Source organism: Schistocerca nitens, chromosome 4, assembly GCF_023898315.1.
Source record: "Schistocerca nitens isolate TAMUIC-IGC-003100 chromosome 4, iqSchNite1.1, whole genome shotgun sequence".
In the NCBI taxonomy this organism is placed as follows: domain Eukaryota; kingdom Metazoa; phylum Arthropoda; class Insecta; order Orthoptera; family Acrididae; genus Schistocerca; species Schistocerca nitens.
Genome location: NC_064617.1, coordinates 291,500,700 through 291,520,824, shown reverse-complemented (window position 1 = coordinate 291,520,824; position 20,125 = coordinate 291,500,700). Strand labels below are relative to the sequence as shown.

Genomic DNA, 20,125 nt, shown 5'->3' with positions numbered 1-20,125 from the left:
AGAAACAATAAAATGAACCATTTTATTGAAATAAAGAACACATAACTCTATGCCCAAAAATTTTCGGTCTTACATGTATTACTTTACCAGTGTCAAATCACATAATCAGTTACTTTCATCACATTACTTGACTGGACCACTGTATTCCAACAAAGTCGACAATTCATTATAAAATAATTAAAAATAGCAAAAAATGTAATAAGTGTTCCATAGGTGTTTGTGGCTAAACACCGTTCAGCGTGCATTGTTGAACCTTGCCTCTGTAGCTCATGAACTGTATGTGTTTCTATGTTCACCCATAGACATCATCAGTTACAGTTACAGCCGGCCGAAGTGGCCGTGCGGTTAAAGGCGCTGCAGTCTGGAACCGCAAGACCGCTACGGTCGCAGGTTCGAATCCTGCCTCGGGCATGGATGTTTGTGATGTCCTTAGGTTAGTTAGGTTTAACTAGTTCTAAGTTCTAGGGGACTAATAACCTCAGCAGTTGAGTCCCATAGTGCTCAGAGCCATTTGAACCATTTTTACAGTTACATTGGGGACGCGATCATCGAGACTGCACTGTGAATCACTGGAAACGTGTCGTTTAGTCGGATGAATCACTTTCCTTGTTACAACAGATCGATTCTCGAGTCCAGATACTCCGTTACCCAAGCGAATGGCTGTTCGGAGTATTCACTGTACCACAATCACAGGCTGTTGGGTGATATTCACGTGGTCTTCCATGGCACCTATGGTAGCAATCGAAATAGCCAAGACGGCTGTGCTCCATGTAAACATTATTGCGGCACACCTGTATCACTTCATGCTTGACGCCTTTTCCGACAGCAGTGGCATGTTCCATCAGGATAGCATATCACAAGGCCGGAATCGCGCTGCAATGGTATGACGAGGATGACAGTAAACTGATGACGTCTTGACCACCAAATTCGTCTGAGATGAACCTGATGGCTCACATGAGGGACACTGCAGTCGCCAGGTATTGCCCACAGGCTGAGAATGTACGAGAATCGAGTGACCTGTGCAATGGCATCTGATGTCACATACTTCTGGAATCATACCAAGAACTTATCGAATCCAAGTCATGCAGGACTGCTGCGACCAAAATACTAGTAATGTTTTGAGTCAGCAGTTATTTATATATTTACTACCTGAGAAAGCCAGCGTTGCCAAGGTATTTATTTATTCCAGTCTTCTCTTCCACCTCCTCCTCCATAATGCCTCTATCTGTCTCGTACTTCCACCTCTCTCCGTCCATCTCCCCTTCCCCCTCTCTCCGTCCATCGCCTCCTTCTCCTCTTTCTACCTGTCTCTTTCTCCCCCCTTTCTCTGTCAGTCTCTTCCACCCTCCCTATCCACCTCCTGTTCCCTCTATTTCTGTCCATTCCCTCCTCCTCTCCCTCTGTCCATATCCTCCTCTCCATGCTCTGTCCATCTCCTTCTGCTCTATCTATTCATCTCCTCCATCCCCTCTATCCTCCTCCACATCCCCTATCTCAATATCCTTATTCTTCCTTCCTGTCTCCACAGAGCTGTGAACGACTTCTTGTGTACCACCTGTAACGCACTGCGATACTACCCTCACAGCACACCGGTTCTGCGGGAAATCCAATTGGACATGCGGTTCTCTGGATTCTTAACAATATTGAAGAACTATTTATTCAACCTCCCTCTCCAAGCCCCTATGGGAGGTAGGCGTCCTTACCTCCAGAGCACTTCTTTCCAGACAGTAAGCAGCATATGAACCAAGTATGGTTGAAATCCATACAGTTATTTAGGTGTAGAGTGAAACGTACATATATACCAACATCCACCCATCCATCCATATATATGTGTCATGGTGTGAGAATGGCCTATTGTGCTTTATTCACTGCTAAAGCTGAAGGGTACTTTAGCTTGATTAAAATCTATTATACCTTTTCTATGTGGCTGATGATAACTTTTAGCAAACATTTCGTGCATTATGGATAGATCTGTGGTTCACTTATGTCTTATCTGACTTGTTAAATATAGTAATTGCTGTATTAAGAAACAAAGGAATTAAAGACGTTAGCTGCCAGTGGGCACTGATTTATATCAACGAGACAAATTGATAAAATATTCCAGACTGGGTTTCGAACCTGAGTCTCCTGCTTACTATGCAGATATACTGACGACTAGGCCATCCAGACACAGTGGTCGCCATAGCTGCACGCAATAACCTAGCACGCCTCCCATCGAACCCAAATTTTCAACTTATACCACACACTACTAGCTGCCAGGGCAGTCTATGCGGTTGTCGTGACCACATTTTCCAGATGGCATACTGGTCAGCGCATCTGTATACAAAGCAGGAGACCTGGGTGCGAATCCCGCTCAGGCACAAATTTTCAACTTACGCCACTGATATACATCAACGCCCAATGGCAGCTAATGACTTTAATTTCTTTGTGTCGTGATGCATAGTGGCGGCAGCATCAGAATGGTGTTTGTTTTTTCGGGCATGTCTGAAAGAACAGACACCACACACATTGTTCTCGTTAGGAACTGGTTTCGCATTTCGACAAAAAATATAGAAGGCGACGTTTCCATGTGAACAGAAAATCGAACGACATAGTGATAATGTAGAATCAATGTTTGTGAAAGTATCACAACTTCTAAATAGCTCACAATAACTCAGAACAACATAAAATTACATAATTCATACGTAAAATGATTATGTTATAAAATATTATGGAACTGCATTCTCTAAAAGAACCACGGGGGTCTGAAAATAAATGAAACGGAAGAGAAATATGATAATGACTCCGGAAACATAGTGGTTACTGCAGTCTTGTCTAGCATCGTTGTACCTCTCCTCGTATGCGAATTTCGCGCGTGCCTCTTCTGTGGCCTGGCACATATTTGTCTGTTCTGTCCACAGGTGGTTTGCAACCAAGAAACTTTGACGTTAATTATAGCCCAAACAAAATAGTGGTAGAGCGTTTTTAGTATAGTAAATGTCTGCACATCAAAAAGTCGCCCTTTGTAATTATTTAAGACACGCGCTTTAAGGCGCTGTGTCACGGATTGGGATGCCCTTTCCGCCGGAGGTTCGAGTCCTCCTCGGGCACGGGTGTGTGTATTGTTCTTAGCATAGGTTAGTTTTAGTAGTGTGTAAGTCTAGGGACCGATGACCTCAGCAGTTGGGTCCCCTTAGGAATTCACCCACACATATTTTGTAATTATTTAAGCAACAGTGAAGAACGATCTGTTATATATGTACTATAAAGTAATGGTAAAACGTAAGGAGACTGAAAATACAGAAAAATAATAAATCATGTAATATAATATACAAATGTACTGCTGAAAGTGTGGGTGTACATGCTTTTACAAACCACAATAGCATTTGGAAACACTGGCATGGCTGTAAGAAATCGAATTCCTAAGGTAAAAAAAATAAGTACTGAAATTCATTGGCATTTGAGTCATTTTTTCCTTGAATGGCACCAGCGCCTAGTCCTGAAACGTCTCGGTTTCTGGGTACATATCTGTGTTTCATTATTTTGTAAAATTTAGTGCCAATATATTCCGTATTAGCCAGTTATTTTCAGCAACTTTTCATCAATTCAGAAAGCTCATTTTGCTGGTACTGAAGACCTCATATTTTAAAACAAAACACACAGATTAATCGAAGTAAGTCAAAATCATAATAAAAAATAACGAGACCAATAATGGGCGAATCCCGCACCATTCTGCGAGAGATTGTAGAAGAAAAATGCCGTACATACTTTGTTTGACAGTTACAAGAGAACGACGCAATACCACATCCGTCACTACGATGTACTAATACACTACTGGCCATTAAAATTGCTACACCACGAACATGACGTGCTACAGACGCGAAATTTAACCGACAGGAAGAAGATGCTGTGATATGCAAGTGATTAGTTTTTCAGAGCATTCACACAAGGTTGGCGCCGGTGGCGACACCTACAACGTGCTGACATGAGGAAAGTTTCCAACCGATTTCTCATACACAAACAGCAGTTGACCGGCGTTGCCTGGTGAAACGTTGTTGTGAGGCCTCGTGTAAGGAGGAGAAATGCGTACCATTACGATTCCGACTTTGATAAAGGTCGGATTGTAGCCTATCGCGATTGCGGTTTATCGTATCGCAACATTGCTGCTCGCGTTGGTCGAGATCCAATGACTGTTAGCAGAATATGGAATCGGTGGGTTCAGGAGGGTAATACGGAACGCCGTGCTGGATCCCAACGGCCTCGTATCACTAGCAGTAGAGATGACAGGCATCTTATCCGCGTGGCTGTAACGGATCGTGCAGCCACGTCTCGATACCTGAGTCAACAGATGGGAACTTTTGCAAGACAACAACCATCTGCACGAACAGTTCGACGACGTTTGCAGCAGCATGGACTATCAGCTCGGACACCATGGCTGGGGGTTCCCCTTGACGCTGCATCATAGACAGGAACGCCTACGATGGTGTACCAAACGACGAACCTGGGTGCACGAATGGCAAAATGTCATTTTTTCGGATGAATCAAGCATCATGATGGTCGCTTCCGTGTTCGGCGACATCGCGGTGAACGCATATTGGAAGCGTGTATTCGTCATCGCCATATTGGTGTATCACCCGGCGTGATGGTATGGGGTGGCATCGGTTACACGTCTCGGTCACCTCTTGGTCGCAATGACGGCACTTTGACGTTACATTTCAGATGTGTTACGACCCGTGGCTCTACCCTTCATTCGATCCCTGCGAAACCCAACATTTAAGCTGGATAATGCACGACCGCTTGTTGCAGGTCCTGTACGGGCCTTTCTGGATACAGAAAAAGTTCGACTGCTGCCCTGGCCAGCACATTCTTCAGATCTCTCACCAACTGAAACGTATGGTCAATGGTGGCCGAGCAACTGGCTCGTCACAATACGCCAGTCACTACTCTTGATGAACTGTGGTATCGCGTTGAAGCTGCAAGGGCAGCTGTACCTGTACACGTCATCCAATCTCTGTTCGACTCAATGCCCAGGCCTATTAAGGCCGTTATTACGGCCAGAGGCGGTTGTTCTGGGTACTGATTTCGCAGGATCTATGCACCCAAATTGCGTGAAAATGTAATCACGTGTCAGTTCTAGTATAATATATTTGTCCAATGAATACCCGTTTATCATCTGTTTTTCTTCTTGGTGTAGCAATTTTAATGGCCAGTAATGTATGATGGTGCGTCATTTGTAGAAAATCCCACCGGATCGTGACGTAGATCATTCCAGTTACATCGGTGTTTAGTTTAACACACTGTCGTCGTTGTGAAATCGTTTGACCCGTGGTGATGCTTCACGTGGCTACAATAAGTCTTACTGGGCTAAGTCCGGCCGCTCGGTTTATACGGGTAAACAAAGTCAGAGCGTGAGAAATTGTGCGATAAATGGTAGCCTCTGTGTTATTACGCAATATACATGCCGCAAGAGCTTGCGTAACTTTCTATTTCAGGAAGCACGTAAGTTGATTTAACAGAGAGAACACGCGGAAAGATGGCGTTTTACGGATTCAGGAAACCTTTCGTGAGTAGCCTGTGTGGCATCAAGTTTGTCGAGCTCTCCATGATACCAGGCAACAGCCCTTTACTCTCCGTGTAGGTCACCATAGCACCACATTCAAGATTTAATGCCTTTTCTCTTCGTGCCAGTTATGCACGCATTTGTCACAAGAGGTATTTGATAGAAGTAAAAGCCATTCGTTTCCTCCGACGTTCAATCCCTCAACGAGCGAAAGGAAGGGAAGGCTGATTTCGAAAGGTTATGAAAATACATTGCCTGAAGAAAAAAATGAAGCACCCATAAGACATGGTCGGATTTAAAAGTAATTTTGTAATCGTACACACCATCGGCATGTATTTATATGATTAGAGTTCAAACTGCCTGTGACAGATAGAACGGCCACCCAAGTGGATTAGTGTTGCCGGTGTTTAATGTTGTTGTCAAACCTGATAGGATATATAAGAGATGTGAAAAGAGTCAGATGTTCGAGCTGCAAAGACGGGGCGAGTTTTCTCACCACAGACAACGAGGATCCGTTTCCGTGGGAGCTCGCACGGTATCACGTCAGTGAGCGAGGCGACTCGCATTCTGAAGGACGACTGTTGAAATCCGCATCCAACCATTCGAATTACAGGTTCCCTTGCTCACCCTAAAAAGCTCGCGGCAAATGGTGCGATGGTTGCTTTGGAAGGGCACGGCCGATCCTCGAAACAGTCGGACCATGTGCTTCGTCAATAATGACCTCGATGTCGATGGGACGCTAAACTCTACTTTTCTTTCATTTTCTCCTTCCGCACGACAACAGAGTTTTCAGGAGTACGTAGAGACCGTACAGCCTCACTAAACTTTTTTTTTTCAAAGCTAAACAATATCTTCGAAATTACGAACCAACGTTGCGATTGCATGTGACGACGGAACTTGACCTCGAAAATGGATTTGACAGTGGCGGTCGGGTACCTGTCAAACTGTGACCACATTGGAAGAAAGCCCGTACGGCACTGCAGGCTGTGCACCGTCCCACTGCTCAAATGTCCATTACTGCTACATCGGTCACGTCATTTTCCTACTTCGGAGACCGCTCCGTGCGAACATCCTGTCCACGAATCTGGTGACGACAGATTCTGTTGAACTGGACGATCACACTGTGAATGCTCTACTTCACTTTTAAGTCCATATTACTTCAGTGAATCGTCAACCAGTTCGAAAGAACTTTTTAGTTTGGAGATGCGAAGCTATTTCCGACGATTATCAGAGCTGTACCTCGTATGGGTCTTGGCAGATTTTCTTCCCACGAAACTGTTTGCCTCACAACCATTTTAAAAGCATGGCGGTCTCTCGCCTACCAGGTGCTTCTGGCAGTAGTGCTCAGGAATGCCGCCTGCTCGATTTGACACTGCAATGCTAATACCGGGCTACCCCGGCACTAACTGGAGCTGTGCACTGGCTGAGCGCCGAACCTGGAACACTGCGCGAGGCGTCGCGAGCACCCGGAAGAATGCCTTATCTCCAGTGCAGGCTATCACTTCCGCTGCTGGCAGTGCACTGCAGAGTGGGCTGATTTGTGTACAGTCTGTCGAAGTGCGTTTCTTGCGTACATTGGGTACGTTAGTTAGTAATATCTGTATATTTCATACAGTGTTCACACATTTAGTAGAAAATACACTACCGCGTCGTGTCTGTGCAGCGCGTCGTCACTATTTTAAAAGGTACCCAGCAGAAGGGCCGGTATTAGTTTAGCGCCCTGTGACATGACAGGAAAGACAGAGAGAGGGGACTCGCCTGCTCATTCTTCAGCAGTAGAAGGTTGTGGCTGGTTCTAGCGCACGGGAGCACTTTTATCAAAATAGGAAAACCATCAAATCACACGGAAAAAATAAAATTTCAAGGGAAACATCACGACTTTGCCCAAAAAGGTCAGTTTTCTGATAACATTTAGTTTACATGATGCATGAAGAAAACTAAGCAAAAATTAAGGAAAACAAACTGAAATAGCGCCTTTTTCTTTCTAATAATTTTTTATACTACATTTGGCCAGTTCTTATTATACATCACACTAGGACGTTCATCTTTGACAGCCTCTTTCGACCTTTTTCTATTATTTTCTCCAACCTCATAATCAGAAATGGGAATCTTTTCACGTTTATAATGTTTTGAAATATTTCAAGAAGCAGTTCTTACTCTTCAACATTATAATTCCATGTCATGTTTTGTGCCTTCATTGATACAGAAAAAAACTGCATAAATATGTTTTTCTAATAAGTGAAAGCGTTTAAGCCGAATTATCATTCACACTGGTATACAAACAAATATGAAAGAATGTGTTAAAACCTATCCAAAAAATAGGCTTAGTAGAGTGTTTTGTGTATGTGGGAAATATGTCACATCTGAACATTATAAGAAGCATGTGTAAGTAGGCTGTTTAGGTTTTTATGTTGGTAACGTCATGTAGCGCTCTACAGGGTGTTACAAAAAGATACGGCCAAACTTTCAGGAAACATTCCTCAGACACAAAGAAAGAAAATATGTTATGTGGACATGTGTCCGGAAACGCTTACTTTCCATGTTAGAGCTCATTTTATTACTTCTCTTCAAATCACATTAATCATGGAATGGAAACACATAGCAACAGAACGTACCAGCGTGACTTCAAACACTTTGTTACAGGAAATGTTCAAAATGTCCTCCGTTAGCGAGGATACATGCATCCACCCTCCGTCGCATGGAATCCCTGATACGCTGATGCAGCCCTGGATAATGGCGTATTGTATCACAGCCGTCCACAATACGAACACGAAGAGTATCTACATTTGGTACCGGGGTTGCGTAGACAAGAGCTTTAAAATGCCCCCATAAATGAAAGTCAAGAGGGTTGAGGTCAGGAGAGCGCGGAGGTCATGGAATTGGACCGCCTCTACCAATCCATCGGTCACCGAATTTGTTGTTGAGAAGCGTACGAACACTTCGACTGAAATGTGCAGGAGCTCCATCGTGCATGAACCACATGTCGTGTCGTACTCGTAAAGGCACATGTTCTAGCAGCACGGGTAGAGTATCCCGTATGAAATCATGACGGTGAATCGAGGAAGTACAGTACATACTGACGAAATTAAAATGAGCTCTAAGATGGAAATTAAGCGTTTCCGGACACATGTCCACATAACATATTTTATTTATTTGTGTATGAGGAATGTTTCCTGAAAGTTTGGCCGTACCTTTTTGTAACACCCTGTATATGAAAATCACTGACTGTGCTGCGTGAAGGCTGTGGTTGGTTTGCATTGTTGGAGTAATATTCGTCATTGTAGTGTTGGGCAGTTGACTGTTAACAGCGCATAGCGTTGCGCAGTTGTAGGTGAGGCGCCAGCAGTGGTGGATGTGGGGAAGTGAGATGGCGGATTTTTGAGAGCGGATGATCTGGACGTGTGTCCATCAGAGACAGTACATTTGTAAGACTGGATGTCATGAACTGATATATATATATATATATATATATATATATATATATATATATATATATAATATGACTTTTGAACAATATTAAGTAGTTTGAATCTTTTATTTAGCTGGCAGTAGTGGCGCTCGCTGTATTGCAGTAGTTCGAGTAACGAACATTTTTCTGAGGTAAGTGATTTGTGAAACGTATAGGTTAATGTTAGTCAGGGCCATTCTTTTGTAGGGATTTTTGAAAGTCAGATTGCGTTGCGCTAAAAATATTGTGTGTCAGTTTAAGCACAGTCATGTATAATTGTACAAAGGGGACGTTTCATATGTCGACCCTTAGCCTAGGATACCTCACTGGAATCTTCTGATTTTTTCTTGTAGTTTGTGTAATTAGTGTAGCTTTTGTTTATTGCTAGCGCGTAATTGTAGAGAGAATCTCCTTTGTGGTTGCAGTCTTTCATTGTTGTACAGTAAAACAGTTGTGGCATGCATGTAGATTTGCACCAAGTATTTCGCAGCTGCGCTTGCGATTAACTAGATATTATTTTCAGTGCTATGTTAATGTGTTTTCTTATTTTTGCTCTTCAAATTGTTCTTTTCTGTGTTATCGTGTGAAATATTGTGACAATTATGGCGTGTGAAAAACGTAATACTAGGCTGCAAAGTAAACTGAGAAATGACAGTGAAGACGAAAGCAGCGTGTTAGCACCACCGTGTATTGAATTAACTAATGTTCAACATAGTAATTTGGTAATTGTGCATAGGGAAATGGAGCGGGCGGCAAACAATGGTGTAGACAGCGAAACAATTAGTGAACAGGGAAGCATTATCGATCGATCGGTCGGCAACAGCCCGCCTCAGGAATCAGGAATAACAGAACACAATCTTGATAATACTGCAGATTCAGGTTTTGGGTCCTCACCGTTTTCTCAAATAAGTCAAGACTCATTTTCTGCTTGTCAAAATGTGAATGTTGCCGGTGCAACTTCACTGCCGAAAAGCACAGAGGAACATGTTTCAGACACCAGTGCATTGTTATTACAGTTAATGCAACAAATGGGACAAAGGCTACAAAAGTTAGACACAACGCTTGAACAAAATCAGAAACAAATGGGACAAAATCTTCAAAAGTTAGACACAATGGAACAAAAGCTTCAAAAGTTAGACTCAGTGGAACATACGCTTGAACAAACACGTGAAGATTTAACTACTGAGTTACATAAAATCGAATCGAAATGTCAAAAAGTCTGTAATGACGTAAAAACACAAATTTGTGAGCATTTCCAACCTATTTTGTCGCGGCATGAAAAAAAGATTACAGAATCACGAAGCAGCCATAAAAGAACTGCAAATTATTGTTCATGAAAATCATGAGACTTTGCAAGCTAAAATTGACTCAGTTGCATCTACCGATTCGGTTACGCAACTTGCAAAAACTCAAGAAAACATAAAGGACACAGTAGAAACGATTTCAACACAAATGGACTCTCTGAAACTTGGTTCAGAAAAACACACTGAGCAAATAAGTACACTATCGGAGAAAGTAGCCGAACTTTCAGATCAGTTCACTAACTTATCTGCAAAGGTAGATGATGATCCGAATGACACAAGACCCGTAGCCATCACTGACACAGAAGAGTATGAACAAATTAAGAAATTCAAACAAAATCGGAATAAAAGTAATACGCAACACAAAAGAGAAATCGGGGAAGTACAAGATCAGTTGGCACAAGTAATACAAAAATTACATATTTCAGAGGACTCTCGCGCTCCAACACGGGCAGAGGGACTTAGAAAGACGGAAAAGCCACAAAATAATAACACAGCGCATTTCGGAAATTATGAAAGAAATTGGCAAGGTGCACCGAATTTTGAAATGGAACCGCCGAAACGACGTAACAATGACCGACATGCGACTCGCCGACACGATGATTTTGACTATAAGCTGTTCATTACTGCACGTAAATTCAAAACATTTAAGAATTCTGGCAACGACATTCATCCACAAGCGTGGCTCCATCAATTCTCTCATTGTTTTCCTCCCAACTGGTCATTAGAGCACAGATTAGAATTTATGTGTGGCTATTTGGAGAATGAACCAGCTGTAAGAATGCGATCGGTCATTCACGATTGTCACAGTGAAGGAGAATTTTATCATGCCTTCCTCTCAGCATATTGGTCTGAAGCTACACAAGACCGAGTAAAACATAGCATCATAACGATGAAACATTCAGAACAATCTGAATTTTCCAGTCTTGTGAAATATTTTGAAGACATGTTGCACAAGAACCAGTACCTGTCAAACTCATACAGCCCCTCAGAACTCATCCGCATTTGCTTAATCAAACTACCTGAACATTTACGACATATTATTTTGGCAGGACGTTGCAAAGACGACATTGAAGCTTTTCAGGCACTGTTACAAGAATTGGAAATTGACACTGACAATCGCGGAACGCGAAAACAGGAGCACAACAATTACAGGTCACATCCGTCACAATTCCGCAATGACAGAAATAATAAATGGACCCGACAAGGCTATTCTCACAACACAAATCGTGACCAAAACAGACACCACCCGTATGACAACCGTTGGCAGAGTAGTAATAATTACAGGGAAAGATCACCTCTCCGTGGTAGTGACTATCACAGAGACAGAGAAACAGACAATATGGGAACCAAAATAATTATTATCAAGGGAGACAGAAGAGACGCAACAGTCTAGCGCGCAGTTACGATTCAGGGAGAAATTCTCCACCACGTGACTGACAAGAAAGAAACTATGGAATCTACCGACATGACGACAGACGATATGATCGTAACGACAGACCTGAATTGCATCAGAACTGGCGGGATTCAAACAGGGCAGGGCCCTCTCAGCAAGGTGAATTTGTAAAAGTTAGGTCTCCAAATCCCAATAACGACGCGGGCCATCAAAGAGACAATAGGCAATGACTCATACCGCTGGGAGCCACAAAACGTACTTATGAAACTGACGACGCAGCTGCCGTAGCTAGTAATTACGTAAAAATGGAAGACATTAGGGACATCTTACTCCAGGAACACGACGTAAGACATAACAACATTGCATATCCTGTGATTTACATTACAGTAAATGACGTAAAATTTACGGCAGTATTTGACTCTGGCAGTCCCATTTCAGTAATTAGTGAAACAGCCTTTAGCAAATGCAACAAATCGAACGATTGCCCCACACTTCCGTTACATAAGATTAAACTACAAGGTGCAATCTTTGGAAAAAGTGTAGATGTACGCCAACAAACCAACTTAGAATTCTTTTGTCAAAGCCACAGCTTCTCTATGAACTTTCTTATTGTTCCATTATTGTCGACGGAAATTATATTGGGAGTAGATTTTTTGAATGAATACAAAGCAATCTTAAACTTTCACGATGCTGAAATAAGTTTAGAGAAAGAAGGTAAGTCAATAGCTTTGAAATTTGAAGATTGGCTCTCAAACCATGACGAAGAAATTAATCGGCTTTACCTCCTGTTAGACAACAGTTCGGAATTTTCGACAGAACTTGACACTAACAATCACTCTGCAAGTACGGATAGGGATGATATCGACGGCGCATTTGATACTAATGAGTTAATTCAGAATAAAATTCAAACAATTGAGAATTGTAATGACACTGATAGGCAAGACCTTTTTGAGATTTTACAACCACATTCCACAGTTTTTACTCACAAAACAGGAACAATCAAGGGATTTCAATACCAATTTCGTGTTCGTGAGCACACTAAATTTTGTGTTAGACTATACGTAATTCCGGCACATTATAGGGACTGTGTTAGAACAGAAATACAATCTATGCTTGACAAGGGCATTATTGAGCCTGCAGTAAGCTCATACAACAACCCATTACATGTTGTTGAGAAAAAAAAACGGTCGATCAGACTTGTCTTAGATTCGAGACAAGTCAATACTATCATCATTCCTGAAACAGGCAGGCCGCCAACGTTGGAAGAACTTCTTCAAAATTTTAATGGTGTAAAAGTGTTGTCTTCTATTGATCTCAGATCCAGCTTTTATCAGATCGAACTTCATCCAGAATGTAGAAAATACACAACTTTCCTTTGTTTCGGCGTTTGTTATCAGTTTCGGAAACTTCCTTTTGGTTTGAACATTTCTTCGGCAGCATTCATTCGCGGGCTAAATTCCATATTACCTGAATTCTTAAAACGTCACATCACCTTATATGTGAACGATATTCTGATAGCAGAAGCCTCATGGGAACAACACAATCGCATCCTCAACAGCGTGTTACATATTTTTGCAGAATCTGGAATTACAGTTAACTTGGAAAAGTCTGAATTCGGTAGGACAAAGGTGAAGTTTTTGGGACATATTATTTCTGCTGACGGCATTCAGCCGGCTCCTGAAAAGTTAGAAGCAATCAGAGCCATTGCAGTTCCACCCACAAATAACAAGTCCGCAGTTTTCTAGGTCTCGTAAATTTTTATCGTCGTTTTCTGAATATGCAAATTCTAGTTACACCAAAACTTTGTTCTCTCACAGGAAAAAATACTATTTGGAACTGGGACGAACAAGCACAGTTGGAATTCAATTCTTTGAAAGAAGCGTTACTTAACGCGCCAATACTAGCTCATCCAGATCTGTCACAAGATTTCTGCCTTAGCACGGATTCTTCTAAAGTCGGTCTTGGTGCCCATTTATTTCAAGAAGCCATAGAAAATGACACTACTATTCAGAATACCATTGCTTTTGCTAGCCGAGTGCTAACAAAATCTGAAAAAAATTATTCCGTTACTGAATTAGAAGATTTAGCTATCGTTTGGGCATTTAACAAATTCCGTTTCTTTCTTTCTGGTAAGCACGTAAAAGTATACAGTGATTATCGTGCATTACAATGTCTTATGTCTTCAAAATTAAATCATGACAGGTTAAAACGTTGGGCATTGTTTCTGCAAGAATTCCACTTCACAATAGTCTACATTCCCGGCAAGGAGAACATTGTTGCGGACGCACTGTCACGTGCACCGGCTGGGCTTGAGAAAAGTTACACAGAAGGCAACCTCGAAAAAAATTTCAGTATTCTTTACATTCAGAAAGTCGCCTTTGAAAGCTTCATCACCACATCTTTAAAGGACATTGCTCATGAACAAGATAAAGATCCGATTTGGAAAGACATCAAAAGTAAGTGGCATGAAAAGACAAACACACAGATTCGGCATTATTATCTGGTTAGAAAGAACATACTGTTCAAACGCTGCACTGTTGATGACAAGCTATGGGTACTCTGCATTCCTGACGATTTTGTTAATAAGCTCATTTGGTACATTCATTTCAGCTATGCACATTTTGGTCCACGAAAATGTTATCATATTCTTCGGACGACTTGTTATTTTAACAATATGGAAAAGAGAATTCGAAGAGTCTTGTCCATTTGTAAACTTTGTCAAAAGGCTAAACCATCTACTGTCTCACATCGTACTCCGTTGTTTCCTATCATTCCTTCTAAATTAAAAGAATTTCTGCTGTTGATCTCTTGGGACCCCTTGTCAGAACATCTAATGGACTTTCGTACGTTCTAGTCGCTGTTGAACTTACTTCAAAATTTGTTTCTTTTACTCCGTTACGTAAAGCCACTGGACGGTCTCTATCCAACGCCTTTGTTAAAAATTTCTTACGTGAAGTTGGACACGTTAGTTAAGTCATTTCAGATAACAGACCGCAATTCAGGTCTGCTGTTTGGTCACGCATGCTTCGGAATCATAAAATCAAACCTGTTTTTATTTCATTGTACTCACCACATTGTAACCCGTCTGAACGGATTATGAAAGAAATCAATAAGCTTTGCAGACTTTATTGTCACAGAAAGCATCAGTATCGGGACTGATATTTACACTTATTTCAAAACGTGCTGAATGAAATGCCTCATGACTCCACTGCTTTACCACCTATTCTTGTACTGAAGAATGAAGAACCACCGAACAGAATCAGAGAGCTTGTACCTTTCCCAAATACATGTAAACTTCGACACAAAGACATAATTGATTTGGCTATTAAAAATATAAAATCTGCAGCAGACAAAAGGAGAAAACTACACGGTAAAGCAAATGCAAAGAAATTATATATTGGTCAGAAAGTTCTCATTAAAGCTCATTCATTGTCACATAAGAAGAAACACTTGAGTCACAAATTCTTTCTAGTTTACAATGGACCTTACAGAATCCGACGTATACCACATGATGCGTTGAAGTTGAAACTCTGTGTACTACGAAGAGTAAAGGTTTACACCACATTTCACGTGTAAAACCGTTTATTGAAAGATAATATGTTTTTTAACTTAGTCTTTGCCATAAAACTTTTCACTTCACGCTACTAGTACAATTTGTCAACTGAGAAACTGTTAACATGCAACAATGTTTTGAAGTTAACTATCCAGTCTAGAACCTAGGGAACATTTTTAAACAGAAATTACGAATGCATTGTTATAGTGAACAGACGACACAGTGTTGTTATTTGTACATTCTTGCTTGTTAGTTGCACGATTACATAACGACTATCAGGCTTACATACTTAGAACACATACTGGTACTGCTAATGAGATTTTAATGCAACATTTTGGTTCACTTGAAAATACATTCTGGATTTAAAGTACTTTCTGTGAGATATCAGATGACACAGTGGTTAGTTTATTTGACAGCTACACGATTTTATCACGACGCTACTAATGAGTGACAATTTACAGTGTTGCTTTTGCGGTGTTTCTGTTTTATATCTGCACAGTTTTTCTGAATTCTTCTGGAAAGGAAAACATGTTTTAGTAGTAACTTTTGTGGCATAGCTACAATGAGACATCCTTTTCCGTAGCACAACAATACATTACAGCACAGTACTTTCTTCATCACGGCAATAAGCGTAATAACTACGATATCTATACGCAAAGCATTTCACTTTTGTTTATCATGACGTAAGTACATTGAATTCTGCAGAACTTAGCTTTCGGAGGACAATAACTACGACACTTCTACAGAGATTATCTTACAACAAGACGCACAGTTTAGCGCTACAGTACACGTATTTGAGTGATTAATTTTGTACTTAAAACATTTATTTTTAAAGATTTTTGAATTACAATGATGCAAAGGTTTTCCGTGATACATTTCATTCCATTGATGTAATCTGTAACACCTGAGGGTATAATTGCATTAATCCTTAGGGGGTACACCCCTACATTGTGTACTATGTGTCTGGCAAGCACAAGGAGCCCTAGCTAATAAGGTATTTGCTTATACAACTTTACACATCGGTACCATATTTCTCTAACACATAAATTACACAGCTATCTGATCATTTAACTGAGCGAGACAAACATTTATTTTACTACATCAGTGACAGATGTTTACGTAATTACACCGTTGGATCACTTCACACTTATGAAATTGTATTTTGTCTGTACTTTGTGAACTGTTCATATTTTTTCGGAACCATTGTGATATTATGAGAACTTTGAATGATGTGTTTGGTATGGGATCATGATTTTTAAAATACGTTTGAGGTAGATGACACTATTGAAGTTGCAGAGATTTATTTTATGTTTTGAAATTATTGGAGGAAGCTACAACGATTTTCAGATTTGACTGAGGTGTTATGATGTTATTATTACGATGACGATGTGTATTATGCTGCTGAGGTATGTTTGTGATCAATAAGCTGATGCTATATGAGGAATTTGATTATGCTATGTATCTGTTATGATGAAATATTGAAGAAGTGTTGACGAATATGTATATGTGTAATAAGGTAAGGAATAAGGAGTAGTGGTTAGGGACTCTGATTTATGAAAAGGATGTTGGAAACCAAGAATCGTACTTTGAAAGTTATGAAATGTGTGTAAATGCATGAATGTATCACAATGCCGGCGAAAATTTTTTGGACACTGTTATATTTAAAGGATTTTGTTTCTACACATTTGTAACGCAAATTCTCCATCTGTGAACTTTTATATGAGACTGTCACTGTAGCGGAAACTGCTGTCGTAAATATTTCGGTAAGAAAGGTAAGTGACCTTGACGTAATGCGTTTTGGGCGCCCAGCTGAGAGATAGTCGTCTGACAAAAGAAAGCCATTAGGTGAAAAAAAAGAGGCCATTATCCTCGCTATTGACATTTCCTTGTCAAAAGCATCGCAAATACGACACGCTCAAACTTGAAAACATATCATTACACTGCGGAGCTCTTAATTTATGATATTTACTGAAATGCCTAATGAAATGACGAGAAATATTTTATGTCTATACACCTGATTATGACTACTGTCTTTCTAGTTGAGAGATTTTTCACTGCCTTATGAAAAGCCATATGGCTAGTGAATGATGTTTCATGCCTTCCTTTGTACATATTTGCCTATTTTGTTTAATATCTAGTTTCTAGTTGCACTGCAGCATTGGTTAATATAAAATTTAATAGATGTACTAATGTAGATGTTTTCTGTCTACAGATCCATTAAACAATAATTTTATGATCTACTTAAAAAAACGAAGAAACACAAAAAGACATTTCCCTTCACAGGAACTGCATAAATAATTTTTTTACGATTTGGTAACTTGTCTGCTAGAGTAAGTTCTTGTGATGCATCACTCTAGTGTTAAGATGTGACATAAGTATTAGACATGGCCATTTTTAGTGTAATATTTTTTTCTGCTTGAGCTTTGTCATATTTAGATATAAGTTATTGCATTTGCTGCTGCTGTTTGCCAGGCATAGTGCTACTAAATTTCACATTGTATTGCTCCTTGTATTACTCAGTTTTACTACTGATTTATTTTTCTTGTTGCTTCACATTGGCTCATATTAGATGTAATGTTGCATTTGCTTGGTAATTTACATTTACTGTAGCTTGCTTTGCCAATTTCCATTTTTTTGTCATTGCTGTTTGTGTTAATTGTTTTGTGCTGCTGCATTGCCTCGTCCCTTAGTTTAGCATCTGAGCTCAGTAGATTTAAGTTAGCTTAAGATGGGGTAGGCTATATGTGAGAACGAGTTGTGATGAATTGGAAGAAATGCATTGAGAAGCTATAAGAAAATGGTTTGTCCAAAACAAGAATTTTGAAAGAGGATGTGAACAGAATACAGAAAGCATGCTTGGATAGGATTTTTTTGGTGGAAACAAATGTTGAAATAAGAGGAAAGATCTACAGAACGAAGTTTTGGGTTGGACTGCAGTACCAAATGTCACACTGAAAACGAACCTTGTCTTTCCTTTTGTATTATTCCACTATGTGTTTATGTACCCTTGTTTATTTGTCTTTTTCCTGTGCTTAAGTGTTTAGCTAATTAGATTTATGTTGTAGAATTTTTCAAATACTATGTTATTTTCTTTGTAAAGATATTTAGACATTATTAATTCTGTTCTGTTTCAATGCTCATGTGTGAAGTTGATGTTTCAAAAGCTATTCTGATATTTTATATATTTACTTATTTCATAATTCCTGTAACACTGATGTATATGTTTATTTATATTCTTTTGTAAAGTCTGTGTTACTTCAAATGTTATCTGTACTGTTATGTTCTTTAATGATGTATTTTGTACCTTTGTTATTGTATTCTTATGTTATAAAATTGTAATTGACACCAGATCATCAAATTAAGTAACTTGTAAGTTACATTTGATTGCACACGTTTCTGTTGGTCATAGTATATGGACAATATGTGAGAAGTAGGGACTGTTAGTGTTTGCACGTGTGTTAATAATTCAGCAAGGGACTGGATAACAGTACTGCTGGTTCTAAGGACAATTCCAAAAACTTTGTGAGTGCACAAGTGGTGGTTTATGGACTTGCTATATTGTCCGCAAAACTCTTCGATTGTGATTGTGCACCTGCACAGTCGCAACAGATGGCTGCTGGCCGTCTCTACAAGGACTGCAGTGGGTCTGCACCTCTGGTGGCCCACCAATGCCATAATCTCTACCAGGACTACAGTGGGTCTGCTCTGTGATGACCTACCTACCGATATTCTTCAAAACTTCGACTGACTCTGCTGTGGGTTTGCTCTGTTGTGGCCCATTACCTGTCTGCATGTCAAGAGTCAGCACTGTCTTTCCGTTGGAAGGACAACACTACTTCTTCAAGACTGCATGGAAATCCACTACTTCCATGTGCATTTTCTTTTACTGCTCAGACTTTGAGAAAAACACTACAATTTTACTATGATGAACGATCAGGACTTTCTTTATGGACTGTGAGAAAATTTTAGCTTTTGACCAACATTGTATCAATAAGTGTGTGCATTTGATTTCTTTGTTATTGTAATTGTGAAAAAATTTTAACAAATATGTATTGGCCAGTGCCCAAAACAATTTGCAAAATTTTTTGTGAGGAGCATGGGGGCTATGTAAGTAGGCTGTTTAGGTTTTTATGTTGGTAACGCCATGTGGCGCTCTATATGAAAATCACTGACTGTGCTGCGTGAAGGCTGTGGTTGCATTGTTGGAGTAATATTCGTCATTGTAGTGTTGGGAAGTTGGTTGTTAACAGTGCGTAGCGTTGCGCAGTTGTAGGTGAGCCGCCAGCAGTGGTGGATGTGGGGAAGTGAGATGGCGGATTTTTGAGAGCGGATGATCTGGACGTGTGTCCATCAGAGACAGTACATTTGTAAGACTGGATGTCATGAACTGATATATATATATATATATATATATATATATATATATATATAATATGACTTTTGAACAATATTAAGTAGTTTGAATCTTTTATTTAGCTGGCAGTAGTGGCGCTCGCTGTATTGCAGTAGTTCGAGTAACGAACATTTTTCTGAGGTAAGTGATTTGTGAAACGTATAGGTTAATGTTAGTCAGGGCCATTCTTTTGTAGGGATTTTTGAAAGTCAGATTGCGTTGCGCTAAAAATATTGTGTGTCAGTTTAAGCACAGTCATGTATAATTGTACAAAGGGGACATTTCACATGTAGAAGAAATTTCAAACGATGAGCGCACTAAACTGTTGTCATCCATGTAAAATGATGAAGCTGCTTGAACTTCCATTGAGCGTGGAAACGCTTGTTCGACAACCTGTATAAATTACCAATAAATTGAAGATTTTGGCTGTTTTTAGTTAAATCCAACACCTATGGACAAGTTTATAAGCAGATGCAGACCATGTCTTTGAGAATG

General features: G+C 40.1%; 1 protein-coding gene across 1 annotated transcript in view; it reads right to left on the bottom strand.

The window, feature by feature from the left end:
- Positions 1-20,125, bottom strand: part of LOC126252257 (uncharacterized) — a 163,688-nt gene that overhangs the window by 116,680 nt on the left and 26,883 nt on the right. The gene's annotated exons all lie outside the window — the stretch shown is intronic.